The sequence below is a fragment of the Leuciscus leuciscus genome, assembly GCF_965113295.1.
Source record: "Leuciscus leuciscus genome assembly, chromosome: 13".
In the NCBI taxonomy this organism is placed as follows: Eukaryota; Metazoa; Chordata; class Actinopteri; order Cypriniformes; family Leuciscidae; genus Leuciscus; species Leuciscus leuciscus.
This window is the reverse complement of record NC_138737.1, coordinates 30,033,565-30,054,653: the sequence shown is the minus strand read 5'-3', so window position 1 is coordinate 30,054,653 and position 21,089 is coordinate 30,033,565. Positions and strand designations below refer to the sequence as shown.

The 21,089-nt window shown below is 38.0% G+C and overlaps 1 protein-coding gene and 1 long non-coding RNA gene across 2 annotated transcripts in view; one reads left to right on the top strand and one right to left on the bottom strand.

Annotated features, from left to right (window-relative positions):
* LOC309513541 (1-phosphatidylinositol 4,5-bisphosphate phosphodiesterase eta-2-like) overlaps nucleotides 1–21,089 on the top strand; it is a 140,317-nt gene that overhangs the window by 10,783 nt on the left and 108,445 nt on the right. The window lies entirely within an intron of this gene.
* On the bottom strand, nucleotides 7,979–8,409 carry LOC309513567. Its single transcript, XR_014211469.1, has 2 exons — nucleotides 8,279–8,409; nucleotides 7,979–8,077 (listed from the first exon to the last, which is right to left on the bottom strand). It is a non-coding gene; the product is annotated as an uncharacterized lncRNA (long non-coding RNA).

Sequence of the window (21,089 nt, the reverse complement as noted above, 5' to 3'; positions counted from 1 at the left end):
AATCTTCCCATGACAATACACTGTATATTGAATTTCTAGTCATATTTAATTATGCTAGTTACAATGTTTAAATTCCTATCAAAATCTCTAAAACTCATAGTAGCTGTGTCTATAGAGATCAGCAACATAATGAATCACTTGTTACTGAATCTCTCACATATTGATTGGCACTTATAGCTGTTCTGTGCCTTTAAGCCACACTCACTTACATGACTTCCCGTCACCGTGTAAATCAGTTTTATTTCAGCGGCGCTGTTTAGATATTGAATAGCATATCCCTGGGTGTTCCATTGCCAATCCACTCTGAAAGTCATTATTAAGCAATAATTCTTTAACTTAATACATATACCAAAATACTGAATATAATGAACTGCTTTTGAAATTTGTTTGGGGTGGGGGGCCAAGTTTGGATGTGTTTCTGGTTGTCCTTGTTAAATAATTTTATGCTATCCCTCGTTTGTCATCCTTCTTCAAGAAAAAAAGCATGTGAAATGGTTTACACATGTCTCTCGTGGATCAGTATAATCAGGTACACCTTGTTATTTCTTTCCCTCTCTGTGATTTTGCCTGTTTACTTTTTTTTTCTTCTTCTTTTTTTTTTTTTTACAAAGGACCATCTTCATATTGATGGGCTTGATTACTCAGGAAACAATTTTGCTTGCCTCCATAATCAAAAAAATCTGAAAAAGGCTTTGATGGTTATTTATGTAGCGCACAGCCTGAATAATCACAAAGCTAAAGTAGGCCACTGATTTTCCCAGACTCACGTGCCCTCAATCTAGTCAACAAAGCCAAAAACACCTCCCCTCCCCGCAGAATTATTCAAATAAAGCACTGCTTTTCAGAACAACACTAATTAATATTAATGTGCAAAGAGAACTTGTCCTTGTCCTTGACCTTTACACATCCGTTCAAAAGTTGAGGTTGGTAAGACTGTTTTACCTTTTTTGAAAAGAGTTTGTCTCTTATGTTCCAATGCTGCATTTATTTGATCAAAATAGTACTATAGTGAAATATTATTACAATTTAAAATAGCTGTTATGTATTTTCATTTATTTTATAGGGATGCACGATATATCGTCCAGACAGCCACCATATTGGTATCGGCCAATATATGTTAATTTTTTTATGTTATCGGCCCGATAAGAAAATGTAATAATTGATTATTTCCTTCAGCTGAGACACTTCAGATGTGCACTGTTCGCTGTATATATATATATATTTTATGTACTTGCATAAACTATGTATCTCATAAAGATGCAACTCATCTGACTCTGTTCAACTTGGTTATTGAAGTTATTTCAGGATACTTTTTTGTATCCTTTTTGCAGGGCACATAAATTGAATTTTACAAAAAAACCCACCAATTTCACAGTTTATAGTTTTTCTCATCTGTGGCAAAGATCTTCTCATTTATCTGCTGTTTGGATCCCCTTCACTGGCTTTTTTCTCTAAACCCACCATGCTCGTCATTAAATTGGGTTTGTTTGTATCACGTCTGCAGATTTGCTGGACTCTGCTAGAAGATTTTGAACTGCATTCCTCTTACTAAAAGAAGACAGTAGGCTATAATATAGGGCTGCACGATTTGGGGAAAATGTCATATTGCGATAATTGAGGTCAAGATTGCGATATGCGATATAATAAACAAATGGTTTCATGAGTCAACTTGTTTGGTTCTCAAGGAAAATAAATGCACACACAGATTAGTGATAATCTGCCTAAAGAAAAAAGTTATTTAGTCAAGAGCAGTGAGTGTTTTTCTCTGTTCCCTTTGTTCTTTGATTAACTTTAGCGACAGATATAATTAGTGGCTACTGTGTACTGTCCCTTTAAGACCAGCCGCTGCTGTCAGAGACGTGGATCTCACACGCGCCTCATTGTCTCACGAGTCACAACTCTTCACGTTCATCATAAGACTACTCTTATGTTATGAAGATACTCGACAAAAAGACATTTTGGCATAATTGTGTGTGTTATTGTTCGTTCAAGCTCGAAAGAGAACTGTATTCTGGCATGCTGTTTTGTGCGCACGCACAATATTAGCTCAAGTCTTTCTGTGTGTCACAGTCAGGACATTCACAGGCAGCGCGTTCTTTTTTGTCTTATCGCGCATGAATGGTTTAAAAGCATTTGCATGAATAAGAGCGGGATCATGTAACACTAGCTAAAGGATGCCAAAAATGAACAGATGCTGCATTAATTGCGTTAACAGCGCTAATTTGTTTATTTAATATAAAATCGCAGCATTCGTCATATAATCGCGTAGGCTTGACATTGCGATTGCGATTGTGATATGATTAATCGTGCAGCTGCAGCACTACTATAATATTTAAGAATTTGGCTTGTTTGCATGTGGCTAAATCTTTGGCAGTGTTAGGGGATTTTAAAGGGGTGGTTGATTTTGATTTCACTTTTCTAACTTTAGTTAGTGTGTAATGTTGCTGTTTGAGCATAAACAACATCTGCAAAGTTACAACGCTCAAAGTGCAAAGCAAAGGGAGATATTTGCTTTTAAAGAAATTGTTTTTTAAGCACTACAACAAATGACTGATAGGGACTACACAACATTCCTCCCGGGTTAGTGACATCACTAACCCTAAAATTTACATAAACCCCACCCCCAGAACAGGATTTATAGATTATCAAGACAGAAAAAGGACACAAGCTCCTCCCTCTGCGCTGGGAGCAGCAGCTCATTTGCATTTAAAGGGACAGACACAAAAACGGTGCATTTTTGCTCACCCTCAAAAAGTGACAACTTTAACATGCTATATAAAAATATCTGTGGGGTATTTTGAGCTAAAACTTCACATACACACATCAGAGATTTATTTTACATCTTGTGAAAAGGGCATTATACCACCCCTTTTAAAGTTTTTGAACTCTCTTAATCAATATTGTAAGGTTTCTAGTCAGATACAGAATAAAGTACCCATGTTCTGTTAGCCAATGAAATTTCTTTGTAATCAGAGTTGGATTTGAATGGGGAGTAGAACTGGGCACAACATCTGACAAAGCTGTTAGGTTCCATCATGTAATACAAAAATGTAGAAAGCTAAATGTGATTTACAATGAGTTCCCACATTAAAGATCCCTGTGTGTGCTGACGTGGTTGTGTCTGTACATGTGTTTAGTTGTGTTGGTGCTACTCTGAAGAGCTTCAGGAATGGAATAATTGTTCAGTTGCTTATCAGTGAGCGCACATGCTGTGTAAGTTATCACCACTCATGCACTTATAGTTGTGCTGAGCAAGAGAATCAACAGGCTTCAATGGCTCTCTTAAGGAAGCCATCAGGGCTAATCAGGATGATGCGAAAGGCCATCATTGTAAATCCACAGCCATTTTCCTCCCATAAATAGCCATGCTTTATGTGTTTATGTGCTGCACTAAAAGGCACATTAAGGCAGAAATGTACTGCTATAAGATACGGATATGTTGGCTTAATAGCTTACTTCTGTCATGAGGTTTTAAGCAAGCACTTCAGGGAGGGTTCTCTAATGTTCCTACTTTGATTTTTCTACTAGTTTCTGACCACTGTGACACACTGCTTTGCAGAAAGCTTTTCTTTTTCGGAAGAATTGGAACAAAAGCCTCTGAGTCTATAAAAACCATTTCATAAAAAACATTGACAAATGAATTGCGCATTCAATTGTCCCATTGTAGCATTTTTCATAGATCTCGACATTACATTATTGATGTGAGAACTTGTTCTGCTGTGCCTGGGAGCATCTGTCTGAATGTCTAACTATTTCAGTGTCAATTGCACAATATATGATGTCGTTTATCTTTTAGTGTCAATTGCACAATGTATGATTGTAGTTTATCTTTCATATCAGTTCAAGATAAATTCATTAAAGCAATGTTTTGGGTTCAGTGGAAGGGACCTAACAACAGCATTTGTGGCAGAATGTTGATTCAATCAATCCATGAATCAATCAATCAATCAATCAATCAATGATTTAATCTATCCATCCATCCATGCATCCATCCATACATACATCCATACTTCCATACATTCATCATCCATACATCCATACATCCATACTTCCATACATCCATACATCCATACTTCCATACATCCATACATCCATACTTCCATCCATACATACACGCATACATGCATACACATACACATACACATACACATACACATACACATACACATGTACACATACATGCATACATACATACATAGACATTTTCTAAGCAATGGGTGTAGGACAACATGGAAGCATTATTTGATATTACTACTACCACTACTACTACTAATAATGTAATACCATAATAATTTAATAATATAAAACCAAAGTGCATATTTATGTCTTAATTTCATCACTTTCAATGGCATTGATTGACAGTAAATGTAATGTAAATGCTTCTGTGTTTACACTTTAAGCTTCTGTTGGTCATTGTGCTCAAATTCTTCTCATTTAAAATCTTGTGAAATGCTGGAAACCTCTCAGGAAAATTTCTGAAATTACGAAAAACTCAGAACACCTCCAGATAAGTATCAATTAGACTGAAGCTTGCCTTTTTTTTAAAAGCTTTTACCATTTGTGTGTGCAAATTGCATCAAGGAGCACACTAACAGTGACCTAAAATCATAAATTTTCTATGAGAACTGGTAATTGTAGGCCACAGAAGTGACAGAGACAATAGGAATTCAACTTAAAGTGAATATGCAGCAACATGATGGGCCCTATTTTATCGGTCTAAGCGCATGGTCTAAAGCGCGCGGTGCAAGTGCACTTAGGGCGCCTCCGAATCCACTTTTGCTAGTTTGACGGAAAAAATGGTCGGCTCGGCCGGTGCATGGTCTAAAAGGGTTGTCCCTATTCTCTTAATGAGTAATGGGATTTCATTTGGGCGTAACATGCTATAAACCAGTCAATCAGAGTCTCATCTCCCATTCCCTTTAAAAGCCAGTTGCGACTGCGCCATGCAAGCGGAAAGACTGACCGCTTCTCCAGAGAGCAAACGGATCTGCTCGTGCACAAGGTTAAAGCGCGCAAGCAGACCATCTACGGGACAAAGTGTACGCGCGTTGTGGACCCGCCTACAGCCGCATATCACTAACGCACTCTTCAAATTACTAAAAAAATACTGCGCTTTTTTTGAGTTGCCTCAAAATAGCAACGCGCCAGAACACATCTCGTTTTCAGATCAGCACGCCCATGGGCGCACAAATGAGCACAAATGCATTTGCTATTTAAACAACGTGGCGCAGGACGTGAAAATGATAACTGCGTCGGGCTGAAACTAGCAAAAAACACTTGCGTCGCGTCTGGCGCTGCATTGCGCCAAGCTCCAGGCGTATGATAGGGCCCAAAAAGTCTGTTACCAACAGGAGTAAAGTAGTAAAGCTCATGCGATCCATCCTGATACTACTGATACACCAGTTGAGTAAGAACGTTTACTAGCACCAACAGTAAAGCAGCTGCTTGTCTAAACGCCCCCTTCAGGCGGTCTGTGGACGATGCACGAGCTTGCCTCTTGAAGCTGGGATTGTTGTCATCATGTAAAAGTTATTCACATTCAAAATACAATGCTTTTTTTTTTCACACCAAATTAAAGTTTCTTTCCATTCATTGCTTGTAAATCCTGTTGCTTTATAAATTAGATGTTAATGTGTGTTTGTAGTTTGAGAAAAGCTCTTAGTTTCATGTGCCCAGAGTCATCTCAGCCGTGATTCAGCACAGGAGACATGATGAGCTGCAGATGATGGATAACACCACTGAGAATATGACTTATCTCTCTCTTCCCTGGGGAAAGTGATTTAGCTCAATTTTTGCTCTTTTATCCCCAATTGTTTTGAAGAGCATGAAACCCAGAGGATGGGGGATAACGTGCAGTTGAATCCAAACCTCCTGCTGGGGGATGAAATCTCACTCTCTCTTTTTGTGTGTGGTTGGATTGCTGTAGAAGCAGGTAAGCCTTTTGATGCATTTAGAAGCGAGTGACATCTTTCATGACAACACCTGTCATAAGCAGGCACATAAAACGCTGAGAAAAGTAGAGGAAAAATAAAGACACAAAACACAAAGAAGTGAGAGATGATTATGGCCCTTTTCCAGTTTAGAGTGAGCTGCATTGCTGTCTATTGCCTATTTAGGGTTTTTAAAGGGCTTTCACATATATATTAGTGACTATGGGCCCTTTGTCGGTAAATTAGGGAATGAACTTGCGCTCCAGGGGGCGGTTCAGCGAAATGAGGTGGCGTGTTCCGGCGCAAATGTTCCCTGGTGCTATTTTGCAGTTCCAGAAAACAATTCTGCCACAGACCAGGAAAAACCTAGTCTAAAGTCAGTGGTGCGTTTTCAGTGGCGCGTTCAGATGCTGGTTTAACTTGCCCATAATGTAGCGTGTGCACAACGTGTATACACATCTACACACAGACGCAGCAGTTGCCATTTTTGCAAACCATACATAATTACATGGAAAAATATTCCACATGAGGGAAATCATTGTGGTGTCCATGAAGATGTGAAAAAATAGCCATAAATCTAGCTTACACATTTACCAAAATTATTATACGCATGTTTAACCGAAGCTAATTTGGGTAGGTTTCTCCCATCCCCATACAATGTCACTTCTCTGTCTTTTACGGCCCTGACGAGAACGTCGGTCTCCTCGGCTGTGAACCGCTCCTGGCGTGCGCCTGGCAAATCCGCCGTTATAATAGCAAGCCGCCGTGGAACAAGTGCGCCTGCTCTTAAAGGGAATGTGAGATGACGCTCTGATTGGTTTATTTCACGTTACGCCCAAACCACACCTATGAGTAATGTAGCTTCTTCAGACCAACCCATTCCGAGATCCGCCCACAAAGTTACTTGCGTTTCACGTTTGATACTTGCGTTTCAGATCGTTAAAATAAGACCCCAAGAGTTGATTTGAGGGAATGTAAGCGACAGTCCGCCAATGAACAGGAATCTGACTGATACAGTTGGATACAGTGGTAGAAAAACCTATTTGTGACAGTACAGAAATGCTGTAACCTAATTTATTTTGCCAGTTTTAATTGCCTATATTTAAAGGTGCAGTAAGCGATTTCTGAGAAACGCTGTTGAAAGTAAATCGGACCGAGCAGCACACAATACTTGTAGTCAATCAGCACTAGGGGGCGTTCCCACTCATAATGGTAGAGGAGAGAGAGTGAGCAAGAGGTAGATTTGATTAAAGACTTTAGAAAGAGAGATGGCTGAGGGACATTACGAAAGAGAAAAGGTCAGTGGAATATCACTGGAAAAACATGGGTTATGATCAGGCAAGAGCTTTAGAACCGTGTTAATATTAGAAAAGCTTTCCAGCGTTAGAGAGACCGAAGCTCTCTTGTTCCGAAGCTTTTCTTGTAGAAAATTGTTTCTACTCCATACGCGAGTAACATTGATTTTGCTTCTTTTTTTTTTTTTTTACAGAATCAAGATATGCTGTTGTTGTAATTTTAGCTATAGTAAAAGGACAGTTTTGAGTGTAATTGTTTGTCTGGAGCTGGTGTACTGCTGGCGACTAACAACGAACTCTTGCTTGTATACTCTTGTGTGTTCATTTGTTTGTCATTTTAGATTTATTTTTCACGAAACATTATTTTGCTTCGCTTCTGCTACCATAAAAAGACATTCACTCTTGCATTGCGTGTTTGTGCTTTTTAGGGGAGGAGCAATGAAGGGAGGGGTGTGTTTGTTTGGGTTGATTTCAAATACAATGTTTCTCAGATACTGCACATTAAATTGCTGTGCAAATGCCTTTTAAGGCAGCATCCTGAAAATGAACCTCACAACCAGGCCCACACAGAATCTCTCCTGCAGAACCCCACACAATGATGCTGATTTCCATAGAATTTAAAGACCTATAATTCACAAAGCTCCACAAATCCCCTAATTCCAAAGTGTATCATTGCAGAAAAAAAATACTCTGTATATATATTTTATTTGGTGGGAAAAGAAATCATAAAATTACTTGTTTTATTTAAAAAAAAAATCATATAAATGGATGAAGTGTTGAAATAGCCTTTTATCCTACATCAAAGGCTCACCAGCATGGAGCAAAAGGCCCAAGTACTCACAAATAATTTAGCTGAAGTAATATGTTTTGCTTAATATCTAATTTAATACTTGTTCAAAACAATCTCTTCTGCAAAGTTCTGTTCATAAAATATTTTTATTTTTTATTATATTTATTCAACAAATACACTGTAAAAGTTGACACATTTGACACATCTCACACATCTATCCATGTCCTGTCACTAAACAAAAAAGTCATCCAGCTATTTATCACATCAGTTATTGTGCCAGTTATCCTTTAGCCATGTTGTACTGTACTCCTCTAATGAACCATTCCTGAAGACTCAACTCACAGTCCATTTCAATAGTTTTACTGTTAGCATGTTGCTAAGCTAACAACATAACACTAAAGCAAAAGCATTACATTGCGCATTAATTTATATATTTTATAAAATAGGTGATTTTTTTATTAATTTAACTGTTTTTTAAAATAGCTTTTTGGTATTTAGTGATTTCAAAATGTTTCTCTCATTTCGTCTGACATCTTATGAGGATTTTTTTAACTTAAGGTGCCTTAGAATGCAGAATGATGGTACTGCTTCTTTTTTTTTATTTCTTTTTTTTACCTTGCATCGCTTTTCCTATGATGCCTTAAAATGCAGTCTTTGTAGGCATCTCACTAGATTTTAGATCATAGCCCATGTCACATTTAATTCTGCTTTTCAACGGCTTAATACGGTAACCAAACGGTTAATATAAGTAATGCACCATTCATCCGCAAAGCATACTCATTAGGCATTCATTAGCCTTGATGATGTGATAACATGTAATATAAATGTAAATGGGCATCACTGTGCTTAGAGTCATGTATTAGACACCATTAGTGACTGTCATTTTGAAGAACTTTTTGATCTATGCCTAATAGCATTATGCTAATTGCTGGAAAGGTACCGCTGGAGCAATCATAGCATGCAGTAGATTCAGGATTTAATTTTCAACCCTTGCCTTTGCAGGCCAGATCTCAAGACCTATAATACCCCCATCACCAGCAGGCTATATCTCATATATATCACTGACATTACGGTTGTATCCTGTAATTGTATATTTTGAGCCAACTTGTGTTAATTTGCAGTGAAACAGTAGTCAGTAAATGTAAACAGTTAAAGGAAAATGTACTGTAAAGTCATAGTACAAACTAGCTAGTCTTCAGGTTACCCTGTTTGATCATCCACCAGATACAATTGTAAGTCTGCTTGCAGCCTGTGCTCCTGATCATTTTCAGTTTCCACGGTTTCTGATTTATCATGCACCTGTTCCTGTTCCTGTTAATTACCTCACTCTGTGTATTTAAGCCCTTGGTCATCAAAGTCAAGTCATCTTCATTTAACAATGTAGATTGTAGATTGTTTCAAAGCAGCTTTACAGAGATAAACGTATAATTTAAGGTAAGATTGTTTTGGCTTTATAGCGGTTCTTTAATAAAGTTATTTCCAGCTAAAGTTAGTTTTGATTGATTCGCTTCCGTCGCAACGATCATTTGTTATTAAATTAGGGGCCGCTGAGACGACACCATTCTCTCTACACAGACTTTAAACGCGAACCTGTGAGAAATGCTGATGGCGTTCACATGCGCATTAAGAATTGGTTCTATAGTTATGTGCATTTGAATATATGTGCGCAGGTTTGGAATTCCCCACAAACCAAGCCTAATCAAAGTACTGTGTTTCCTTATAATTTTGATACAGAATTTTATTTTATTTTATCAATTCGGGTAGATCCGCGAATTGAGTTTCCCGACAACGCTTTATCTGTAGAGTGGTAAAGGGATCCTCCATAGGGAGAGACTAGTTGGCACTTAGGCACCGTTGTCATCGGGTCCAGGCGAAGGTCCTTCACTAGATCTGGATACGGCCTGGATCCGGCAGGCTGCGGGAAAACCTCGGGATAAACAAAGACACTAAAATTAGCGTAGATGCCATTCTTCTCATGATGTAACGAGTACATCAGGATTAATGGGAAGTGTTCCCGGTTCCAGCTGACCTAATCTATGCAGCCTAACATTGAATGTGTGTTTTACCGTTGTTAATGTTAAAGTGTAGTTGCCTTGTTAATTTTCTCCTATGTATTCTCCTGGTTAAAAAAAAATAAAATCTGAATTCATTCTGAGTTGTGTGTGTCAAACTATACGTTACAACCAGAGAGAAGTCATTGAATTATTATGACATTTTGTTTACTTGACAGTATAGAGCGCAACAGTTTGGTTCCGGAAGTAAAAACTTGAAGGAAAATTGATTTTGAACGATAACTTATAAAGGTATTGCTCTTCGCAATGATTCATGGGATTGTAGTTTTTTCCCTCACTAACAGCTTTAAGTGAAATTTAGTTTTATTAATGGAAATACATGAAATGCATAAAACAAAAAACAATGAGTTTAATTGCATGTGAATGTGCAGTGTACTTCAAATCTTAAATATGTATTTAAAAAAAAACCTGTACTTGCAGATGATATAATATTAATTACCTCTTGTTCCAGTCAGAATGTGAGAGTGATACAGCAGATACTGTTTCTCTAAAGTTGTTGACATTATGAATTGTTAAAAACCTTATCATCACTGAAATTTGCTCGCAATATTTATCCTGCCAAAACAGCAGTCACATTAGATCGCATGATGAAAGATAGACCAACCAGGAAATGCAATTTAGCCACGGATCAGGTAATTCATGCCACACATGACCCATATACACATACACACATTCTTATGTGGTATGTTGGAGAGCTTTTGAATATGAGCTCTGGACCTCATCACACATAGCGTGGCATTTAAAAGCATCCAAGCCTGGCCGCCTGCAAAATCATTTTCTCACCAGCAATATGTTCCACACCTCACTAGGCGCTTCACAAATTATTATTAATCTGCTGAGGTTTGCCAAAAGTCCTATCCATTGTAATTGCCTTGAACACTTAATGAGCTTGGCCAAACATGATACTTGAGCTGCAAACAGGGCTAGTCCAACCCAGCTGAATATCTCACACATTGGGGTGCACCAATTGATCCACTGAGATCAATTGACGGCTGGCTTTTTTTCCAGCCAAGCATACTCGCATTGTGCCGCCACAATGGTGGCTGCTGTCTTTTGTGGTTTTGTAAGGTATGAGGGAATGGAATAAGAGGGTAATGTATTGTGTGCAGATGCAATTAGCTACAGTGGAGTGAACATCTATGGCAGCTACATGCTATGTGCTTGAGCACGATTCAAATTACAATGCATAGGTAGAAAATAAAACCTTAAATATACAGCTTAATCAAAAATTTGAATTCTGTGTTCATTTACTCACCACCATGTCTTTCAAGACCTGACTTTCTTTCCCTTGTCTAATACAAAAGGAGTAATTTATAGCAGAATGTCCAGGCTGCTTTTTCCCATGCTGTGAAAGTGAATTGTAGCTATGGCTGTCAAGCAAGATTTTCAAGACAAGATTTTCAGTGAATAATGAGTTCAATCTGGCTGTTCCTCACACACACACACACACACGCCTTTGAACATTTTGTCATTTTTTGGTGCTTTGTATCATTTTTAGAGCCACATTCCATATCCATATTCATCCTATGGAAGAGAGAAGCATAGTCATCATTCTAAATGTCCCCCAAGCTAAAAAAAACTAAACAAAAACACTTAAATGTATGGTTAAAGAAACACAGCTGTGGTTGCCAGAAAATTATCATATAAATATATGGTAGAAACATTTTAGGTTTCTGAACTGAACTTAAATTTACAGTAAAAACCTGTATAGGCCTATTAAAGGAAGCTTGTTTCTGCTGCGTAATAAAATTGTCAAAATTACAACGTTTTATCTTATGTTTCAGAATTTTCTTCTCAGAATTGCGAGTTTATATCTCACAATTCAGAAATTTTCCTTCAATTCTGAGTTAAAATACCACAATTCAGATTTTTTTTATTTTATTGTGAGATATAAACTCATAATTAGGAGTTATAAATTCTGAATTGCAAGATATAAACTGGCAATTCTGAGAAAAAAAAATTCAGCTCACAGTTCTGACTTTTCTTCCTCGCAATTGTGAGTTTATATCTTTGCAATTCTGGTGGTAAAGAGAGTGTCACATGATAAATCAAGGTTCATCACTAGTAGCTTTTCCTCAAGCTGAGGTAAATACTATTTACTATAAGAAGAAACTATTATTTAACTGAAAAACCATGAATGCGAAGTGTCACGCAGGGAATTCTGGCATTAATGGCACAATACTGTCAATTTGCGGTGTTTCACTGTAAATTATAAGATGACTTGTTCTTTTTCACTTCCAAAAACTGTACATTTAACAGACTGTAAAATAACATGTAATTTGCCTTTAGAACTTAGCATTAAAAAATGTAAAGGTTTTTACCATATAATTTGTTACACTCTTTTGCTAATTTTTTTTTTACAAGACCTGAATATCATAGAGACATGGGGTGTAGATTTATTTTCTTGGCCCAGTAAGTAACCACTCAAAATGCCTTAGAGACACATCTATAGCAACGCTCCCAATGCAAAGGATGATGCAAAAGGTAAACAGCATAACTGTGCTGCCTTCCAAGGTCCTTTTACACCCGGTATATGTGTTTTTAATGAATGGATCATGATCAGATGCATCCAAGACTCATTGGAATCAGTTAATTGAAAATGCATTCCGAGACTGATTTTTACCAAAACTTTTGTACGGATAAGCACCACATAATTTCCTTAAGAAAATGAAAAGATTTGAACAATTGCATTTGTCTGTGTTTCGCAGTCACACTCCCGTATATTAATTCTATGATCTGATAGCATGAGTGCAACACTTTCATCATTTGGCTGCCCCATTTCTCATTGTATCGCTCTCTTTTTATTATTTTTATATTAAAATGTCTATTGCAATATCTCATCTCACCTATTATATCAACAACAACACAGCAGCTTTGACCCAAAATCTCATCCATCCAAATTCATAACAGCTCATTTAAAATGAAAGATGAATACTTGATTCATGCTGTCTGCCGACACGATCGAGATCAAGGCGAATCTGTGCGAATACATGAATACTGAATGAATGGTGGCAATGAGGAACTTGGGAAAACAGCCCATGGCTCCTTCATTCACAATTCAGGGGGATTCTTGGCTTCTGCATGCGTGTGCTGTTCTGTGTGTTTTCACCATGCAATTACCTGCATTCTACAGGATCGGACCTTGCTTTCCACTGAATTCAAAAGAGTGTAGAGATAAAATGTATAGATAGTGACTGCAGGGTGCTTGCAGAAGCATAATGGGGCCAGAAAGTAATGACATGTATTGAGAGCAGTCTTCATGCTGATCCCTTGAGATGTCACTGGAAAAACTCAAGGCGTAGGGAAGTTCAGTGGCGGCAACCCTCAATTTCTGCAATTCTAAATCAGTCCTGAGGGATAGACACATCCCTTCAGCCCAGTGGTCGCTTTCATGCAGAATATAGCTATCTGGGGACTACAAAAACCAATAGAACAGAAGAGAATAGAATTTAGCTTTCCTTTCCTTTTAGAATTTCCTTTCTCTATTGTACAATCTTCCTGCTCCAGGTTTTCAATCCGTCCACCGTGTCATTGTGATATTTTCCTGGATTGATTGTTTTCCTCATCCCAGTCTTATGAAGACACAGCAGCTCCGTTCCAAAACCTGCTACGCTGCCTATCCAGATGTCAGTCTTCATGCTGATAGGAATCATAGACATGCTCCTGAAAGAGTTTTGGTCACATTCTAAGACAGCATTGCATGTGCTTTTCACAGATAAGTCAATCCCAGAATGCACGGCGACAAGCTCAGTGAAAGAATTTATTCATGATTCAAAAATGCAGATTGTAAATATAGGCCTATGTATATTTAATTCTACTGAAATGTATTAAGTAAGGAATAATTGATGACGGGCTGTTGAATTAAACAATGCACACCAGAGGTGGTAATGCAGCCACGATGCAAAGCAGAGTTACACATCAGGTGTGCATTATTTTTGAATAATTTAGTAGACTGGAGTCAATTATTCTGCTTATACTATGGTTACTACACATCAAGACATTGTTCAGTCGTCTTATGACATTTGTCCTTAAACCCAGCTAACAAAAATATGGTCTAAGAGCGTTCTGCTAACTTGTTTTTCCCTCTTTTTCTTAGTTATATGAATGTTAAAGTCCCCCTGTAGTCAATACTTTTATCCCTTAAAACTCATCTTTGATCACCAAAATTATATATTTAAAAAAAAAATCCTGGGAAAAAATATCTTCATGCCTTAAAATAGCTTGAATGTAGCTCTACACCCTTGCTTCATTTAGTTTACGCGGATCTATGAATGTGCTAATATCCGCTCGGCCAACTTACTGAGGTAAACGCTGCACAATGGTATCGCTCTTTGCAAAGTCGGACACATAACGGTAATATGATTAGCCTTTTGCTTGACTGTTATCAAACAGCTAATAATGTGTCGCTAATGTTTCACAAACCATGTTCCCATTCACCATCTCAGAGTCAGACAGCTTTCTTTTAACAATCATCAGAAACGATTTGAACAAATCAGAACATCAGTGGAGAAAGGCATATAGTTCATCATAACATTGTAATACATCCTACCCGATTTTTCATATCAACAGAAAAATATACCGGGATAACCTGGTATCTCTCGAGACTCCCCTGCTAGTTCACTGTTAATGATATGCTAAAACATTGTCAGTGAGGGAGAATATCACTGATCCACTGAATGATATGGTCTCAGCGTAGCTATATAGGCCTACATGAAAGAATAATACATCAGGCTGTAGTTAGGATTAGTGGGTCACAGAGTGGGTCACAATGCCTTTTAATTGCTCATTTGAATTTTAACCCTGTTTTTGATCCGGCAATTATTGATTAGGAATAAGGAAACAATTGAAATAATTTGGCAAAGTGCTATGGAACTGTAATGTGGTCGACAGACCTAGAACTACTTCATAGCTGTGCGTTTACTGGAAAATAATTACACTCAAAAGCCCTGTGATATAATAGAAGATAAGTCAATAGCCCCTTTCACACAGCAATCCTGGTAAATTACCGTAAAATTTCCAGAACGACTTTACCCGTAAATTTAAAATGTGCTGTTCACACAAGCAACAGCGTTCTGTTTTTTTTGTTTTACCGGTAACAGACCATTCACACATCAGTTCCAAAATACCAGTAAACTCTGTGATGAGTTTATGCTTGGTCCTGAAGAACAGTATCACTAACTGTTGTTGACAAATCTCTTCATCCGCCTGAACGAGGAGAAGCGCTCTAGTTTCGGCATAATTTGAAGACATTTGTAAACAGTGCTGAGTAAATGCTTCATCTGCGTCATCATTTTATGAATGGCCCAGAGCCGTTGCTCTTTTAACAGCTTCTGATTGGCCCAAATCCCTTCTTACATCAGCGCGTTCTGACCATGTACGTGCAAAATACCGGTAATCTTCATTCCACGTTCACACAGCGCATATACCGGTAATTTACTGGTAATGTTACAACTTCCCTTACTGGCAAATTGCCGGAACCAATGATGATCTGTTACCGGTAATTTACTGGTAATTTACCAGTAAAGGCTGAATGTGTGAAAGGAGCTAATGACTTGGTTCCAGAACTTGTGGGTTGTCTAGCTAGGCTGCATTTCAAGGCATCACTGGCATGCTTTTGATGTAATTGGGTGCATTAGTGCCGGTTCACACAGAACGCATATTTGCTGTTAAAAACGCCAGATGCAGGCCAGTAGAATAAAAAAATAGTGCAAGTATAGTTTTTATTTTTTAAATTAAACTTATTTTAATTTGAGCGCCGCGTTTTTAGAAAGCTGTGTCATGCGCAAGATGCTGCAAAAGATGCGAGCGCAACTGTTAAAGATGTACGTCTAGCGCATGTTTACATGGAAAAATAATGGAAAGGTAGCGCAGAAAACACGTTCTGTGTGAACGGCCCTTTATGCTGCGTTTCAAAATTACTATTTTGGCCAAGTTGTAATGTCAAACCCAGAAAACATTGTTTGACATTAGAAGACACTCTATTTAATTAAGAGTGTGTTATTTAACTCAATATTTGTTATTTTTTTCATGCATTTTCCCCCTTATTTATTTCCCTTATTGTATTGCTCTCTGAAATACTTGATTCCGATTGGTCAGTTGGACATTCTGAGGTGTGTTACTCCCCGATAAGGACTGTCGTCAATAGCAACGCTGAATAACATACATACTGCCTATCTGGGTATCTAAATGTTTCATGTCTGTTGTATTATACCGCAGACTCGCTCTCATTTGCTTAATAGAAATACAGCTGCTGCTATCTTGCGTCTCTGTAATATTTATTAGTTATATAAAAAAAATCAGAGGACTTCAGTGTTAATAGTACTGTAATGTTTTTGCTGTATTCATTTTCTTGCTAGGACGATTGTTTTGTACACTGTAGTGGATTATAAGATAAAAAAAAAAAAAAAAATTAAAAACAGGTAAACAGGAAATAAACCAATGAATGGGATAACAATAGTACTCAGTGTTAAGATAATTTATTTTATTTAAATGTAATTCTGTTCCCTTCATAGTTAACATACTGTATAACAAATATGCCACGTATAATTAATAAAATAACTTTTTTATTGCAACATTTTCTAAATATATATATATATATATATATTTCAATTAAAACAATAAAACTAAATGGTAAGATGAAAAATGTCTTTAGTAGTGAACATGGGCATCATTTCTCGCCTGAAAAAATATTGAAAAGAACAACTTGCTCAACCCATGGAACACATGAAAGCATCTCCAAACCCTTATAGTCTTCATAATTTAATTCATACATGCAACATGAAATTTGTGCTGGGCTCTTATTATCAGATCCGATGACACGATGAGTCAATTATGAGGGTTCAGTTAGAATGCTGCCTTAGGCATTAAACAGCAAAGAAGCTCACTAGGTTTTGGAACAGAGCTACTGAATATATTTCAAATCCGTGTCTCGCTTTCTAGGGTCACCACTACATTAGCTTGCGCGGTATTGCCCCAAGGTCTCTTTATTCTGCTGTCGCTATGGAAATGAGACTTCTGCAGTTTTACTCTTTCCTGAGCCACTTGCTCTGGCAGGAAATCTTTCGGGAGTTCTGGGATGAGATGCTCTGAATGTTTATTTAGCTGTCACTGTTGCATTTCCACTTTTTTATCCTGATAAGGATGTGTCAAAAAATATCAACAGAGCCAAGATAGAGACCGCATGGCTCAAAATACTTAATGGACACTATTGCAGTGGATGGATCGTGGTTTTAAAGGGGAAGCAGATTGCTCCTGTGGGTGAAGCAATATGAGCAATTTACTTCATAAGCAAAACAAGAAAGTTTTTTACAATGTAATGCCAGAATGAAGTTTTTAAAGTTCCACAAAGAGCATTTTATTTTCTAATTCATTAGAAAACCTTCAATGCTCTGTTGCTTTTTTGACCGCAGAGATCAATAACATTTATGTGAAGAAACTTCAAGAACATTTTTATATTTTAAAGATCCATATAGCCCTGTTTTATTCACAAACACTAATCAGCCAAAAATGGTTCTTGATAGGAGAGTCTTCTTTGATTCATATATTGGTGTTTTAAGGATATTCAATGACAAATGAATGTAGGGAGAGATTTTATTTTATCCACTGATAATTAACAGGATTTTGTCATGGCCTCTATGGCCTTGTTTACACCTGGACCATTCGAATCACATGTGGACGATCTGAAAAAGCCCATTGACCCTCCCCACGAGGAAATCAGGGCTGCGTTTCCCGAAACCTTCTTAACGCTACGTCGTTCTTAAGTTACACCTTAAGCTGTACCTTATCGTTAATACGTGTTTCCCGAAACGTTCTTAGTTCATTTTATTGAAAATCTGTGGTTTTATTACCGTCCGAATCCATAATGTCAGTGTTTTTTCTCACCCAATCCGCGTAAAAATCCCTGGCCAAATTAATACCTACTGTTTTTTGACAAACAACAGGTCATGTGGTAATTTAAGTGCCGTCTGAATCCACATCTCTGAGTTTACAAGAAGAGATTCAAAATTCACTGTTTAAATCCTTTTTGATCACTGCCGAGCACCGTACGTAAGATGTACACTTTTATTACTGAAATGCTGGAAAGTATTTACAAGAACAATATTTCATCGCAGCTCCACCTCAGTGAACAAAAATGGGAAAGAGTAGAAAGCACGTAAAAATTTGAAATGGTTATTATGGCAGCAATACATGATACAATTTAAAAATATGTAGGCTAGGCTATTATAGGCTAGTAAAGTTTGGATTATTTTTTATAATATCCCATGAGTCCTAACAAATGCAATTTCAACTATTTCTGAAATGCTTCTTTTATAAAGAACACCGCTTTCTCACATAATGCAGTGAAACAGCCCCTGCACGAGAGAATAATTGATTCTCGAGCCATCGATATCAACCAATTCAGCACCATGGCCACGGACAGCACCGGGTAACGTCGCACGTAAGAAGGTATATCTTGAGCAGCTTCCTAAGGTATGGTTCGGGGGAACACACCTAGAAATGGTATACCTTTAGTTAAGTTATACCTTAAGAGTCTTCGTAGCGTGCTAAGAGACAATGTTATCGGGAAACGCAGCCCAGGACAGAAATGTTGAAAGTGGACAAAAGAGGCGGATTAAAGCAGCGCTATGCAGTTTTGGCAATTTCTTAGCTGTTTTCTCGCTTTTTGCTCGCGGGTGTCTCTATAGAGCTCCCCCTACAGCTTCGGAATAGATATTTGACAACATTGTCGTCAAAACTCGTTGGCAACTCTCCCTCCTCCCATCTTCTCCCTCATGTGCATTTGTTTTCAAAGAAGCCGGCGAACACACGGAGCCATGTCCACTGAGGTATGTATACACAGAAGGCTAGCATATAAATGTTTAGATAGTGTATGTGTGCAGTGCCGTAAAGCAATTCGTTACATCGCGAGACCTGATATCACGCGTCAGGTCAGTGTCAATATCACGTGATACTTCCTTCCTGCCCGCCGGCCCAAAGTTGCAAGGGTGGGGTTTTTTCCGCTCACAGGCGTTAGGGGGGTGCGAGAAGACCACCATTCAACACGAAAAAAGTCATATGACCATTCCAATGACTCCGAAGCTGTAAATTAAGCTAAAAAAAACCCTGCATAGTTCCGCTTTAAAGCACTAGGCTTAAACAGGAGTGTCTTCCTCGTCCACTTGTTATACGATCGACAAAAATGCATCTTAATACCAGGTGTAAACAGGGCCTAAATGACAGGTGTTGAAAAATAAGGCATTATGCCGCATAACTGCTGCCGCATTCCATCCAGCGTCACAGCGGTGCACTTTCATTCCTCCCTAAAAGCCTAAATTTAACAACCAAATAAGAGAGTGTTGTAAAGCGCAGTCTACTGCTGCTAAACTGTGAGATATGTTTGTTATTAAACAGTGTTATTAAAAGCGGATAAAGCCCCAAAAGAGTCATTGTTCCCCAGGCGGCTTTCTGTGTGTGTGATTCCGTGTCGGAGCCAAAAGCAGATGGGCTTCGGATACGTGCCAAAACGCAAAACACATATAAAATGTCAAAATGCCTTTTTGGAGAGTATTCACATAAACACTGTGGGTTATGTCTTAAGTAAACGTACACAGCTGAGAAAAAATTATTGCATTTAATTTCCTCTGTGATTATTCATATATATATATATATATATATATATATATTAGTTCAGATTAGACTATTTTTCTTGCAGCTTCATATATCTCGCTTTCCTTCACACTCTCTCTGATTGTCAACCTCTTCTCTTGATCTCAGCACCCTGGCATTGATTTTTTTCCCTGCATATCAGCTCTTTCTTTATTGTTTTATGCTATATTACCCCCCCCCCCCCCCCCCCCCCTCTCTCTTCCTTTCTCTGAATATCTCTCCTGCTCTCTCTCTCTCTCTCTCTCTCTCTCTCTCTCTCTCTTTCTCTCGCTCGCTCGCTCTATCTTGTAACATCATAACCCCCGTCCCCTTGTTGCCACACCGTCACTATTGGTGTGAACATAACAGCACGGAAAAAGGAGAAGGTCTCTCTTTCTTTCTCTCTCTCTCTCTCTCTCTCTCATTCATTCACACACACTCACACATGTGCACTGAACTCACAGAAGAGCATGGCGAACATTGGAGCGCTGCCTCAGAAGCACAGTACGTACCTTTGAACAATGTCTCGTTTTATCTCATCTTCTAATTGCTCTTTCAGTGCATGTTGGATCATATTCTCCTCATGTCTCTGTACTTTTTAATTAATGCATTTCTGAGTTTGCCTTTGAATCCCTGGTGGAACTGTTGCTTCAGGCATTTCTCTGCATGCTTGACATCATTGTGAGACAAAGCACAAGTCTGTAAATGACTAAATGAGACTTATGACCTGCGGTGAAGTTTTCGAGTCTATGTGCTATAAATGAGGTTTCTCAGTGCATGATCTCTTCTAATGAACATCTTCATATCGCATGTCAATGATATTTGGATTAGTGATGGGAGTGTGTTTAACCTCTGCTCTGTTAACTATTGAATTAGACAATCAGAGAAAAAAAAAAAAAGATTGGGATTGATTGTTCTTGTTTTGGAAATAAAAGGAAACATTAAGATGCATGCATCAAATGGTTTATCCGATCATGCATTGTAATTATTATTATAAATTTATGAGGAATAAAGACAGAAATGCACTGTTAAACATGCATTTATTATAATTCCTGACCATTGAAATTGACTTTAACTGATTGATTTAGTTGCTAACTTGCTACCACACAAATTCTTAGGATCCTTACCTTTTTTTTTTTTGGTTCAGGGATGTTTTCCCATTATTCCTAATAGCTAAAACGGATAAGGCAGAAATGTTATTCGAATGAAGTCAGCCTTGACGTTTGGAATGATGGATGCTCTGGTATTAAGAGAATCAAAGATTTAATGCGGTACACACTTTATCTTTGAGCTCGGTATCAAAAACCGCTGTCGGATCAAAATGCTGTCAGATCTTTCAGACGCAGGGATAACTGAGGATCTTGATTATACAGTTCTC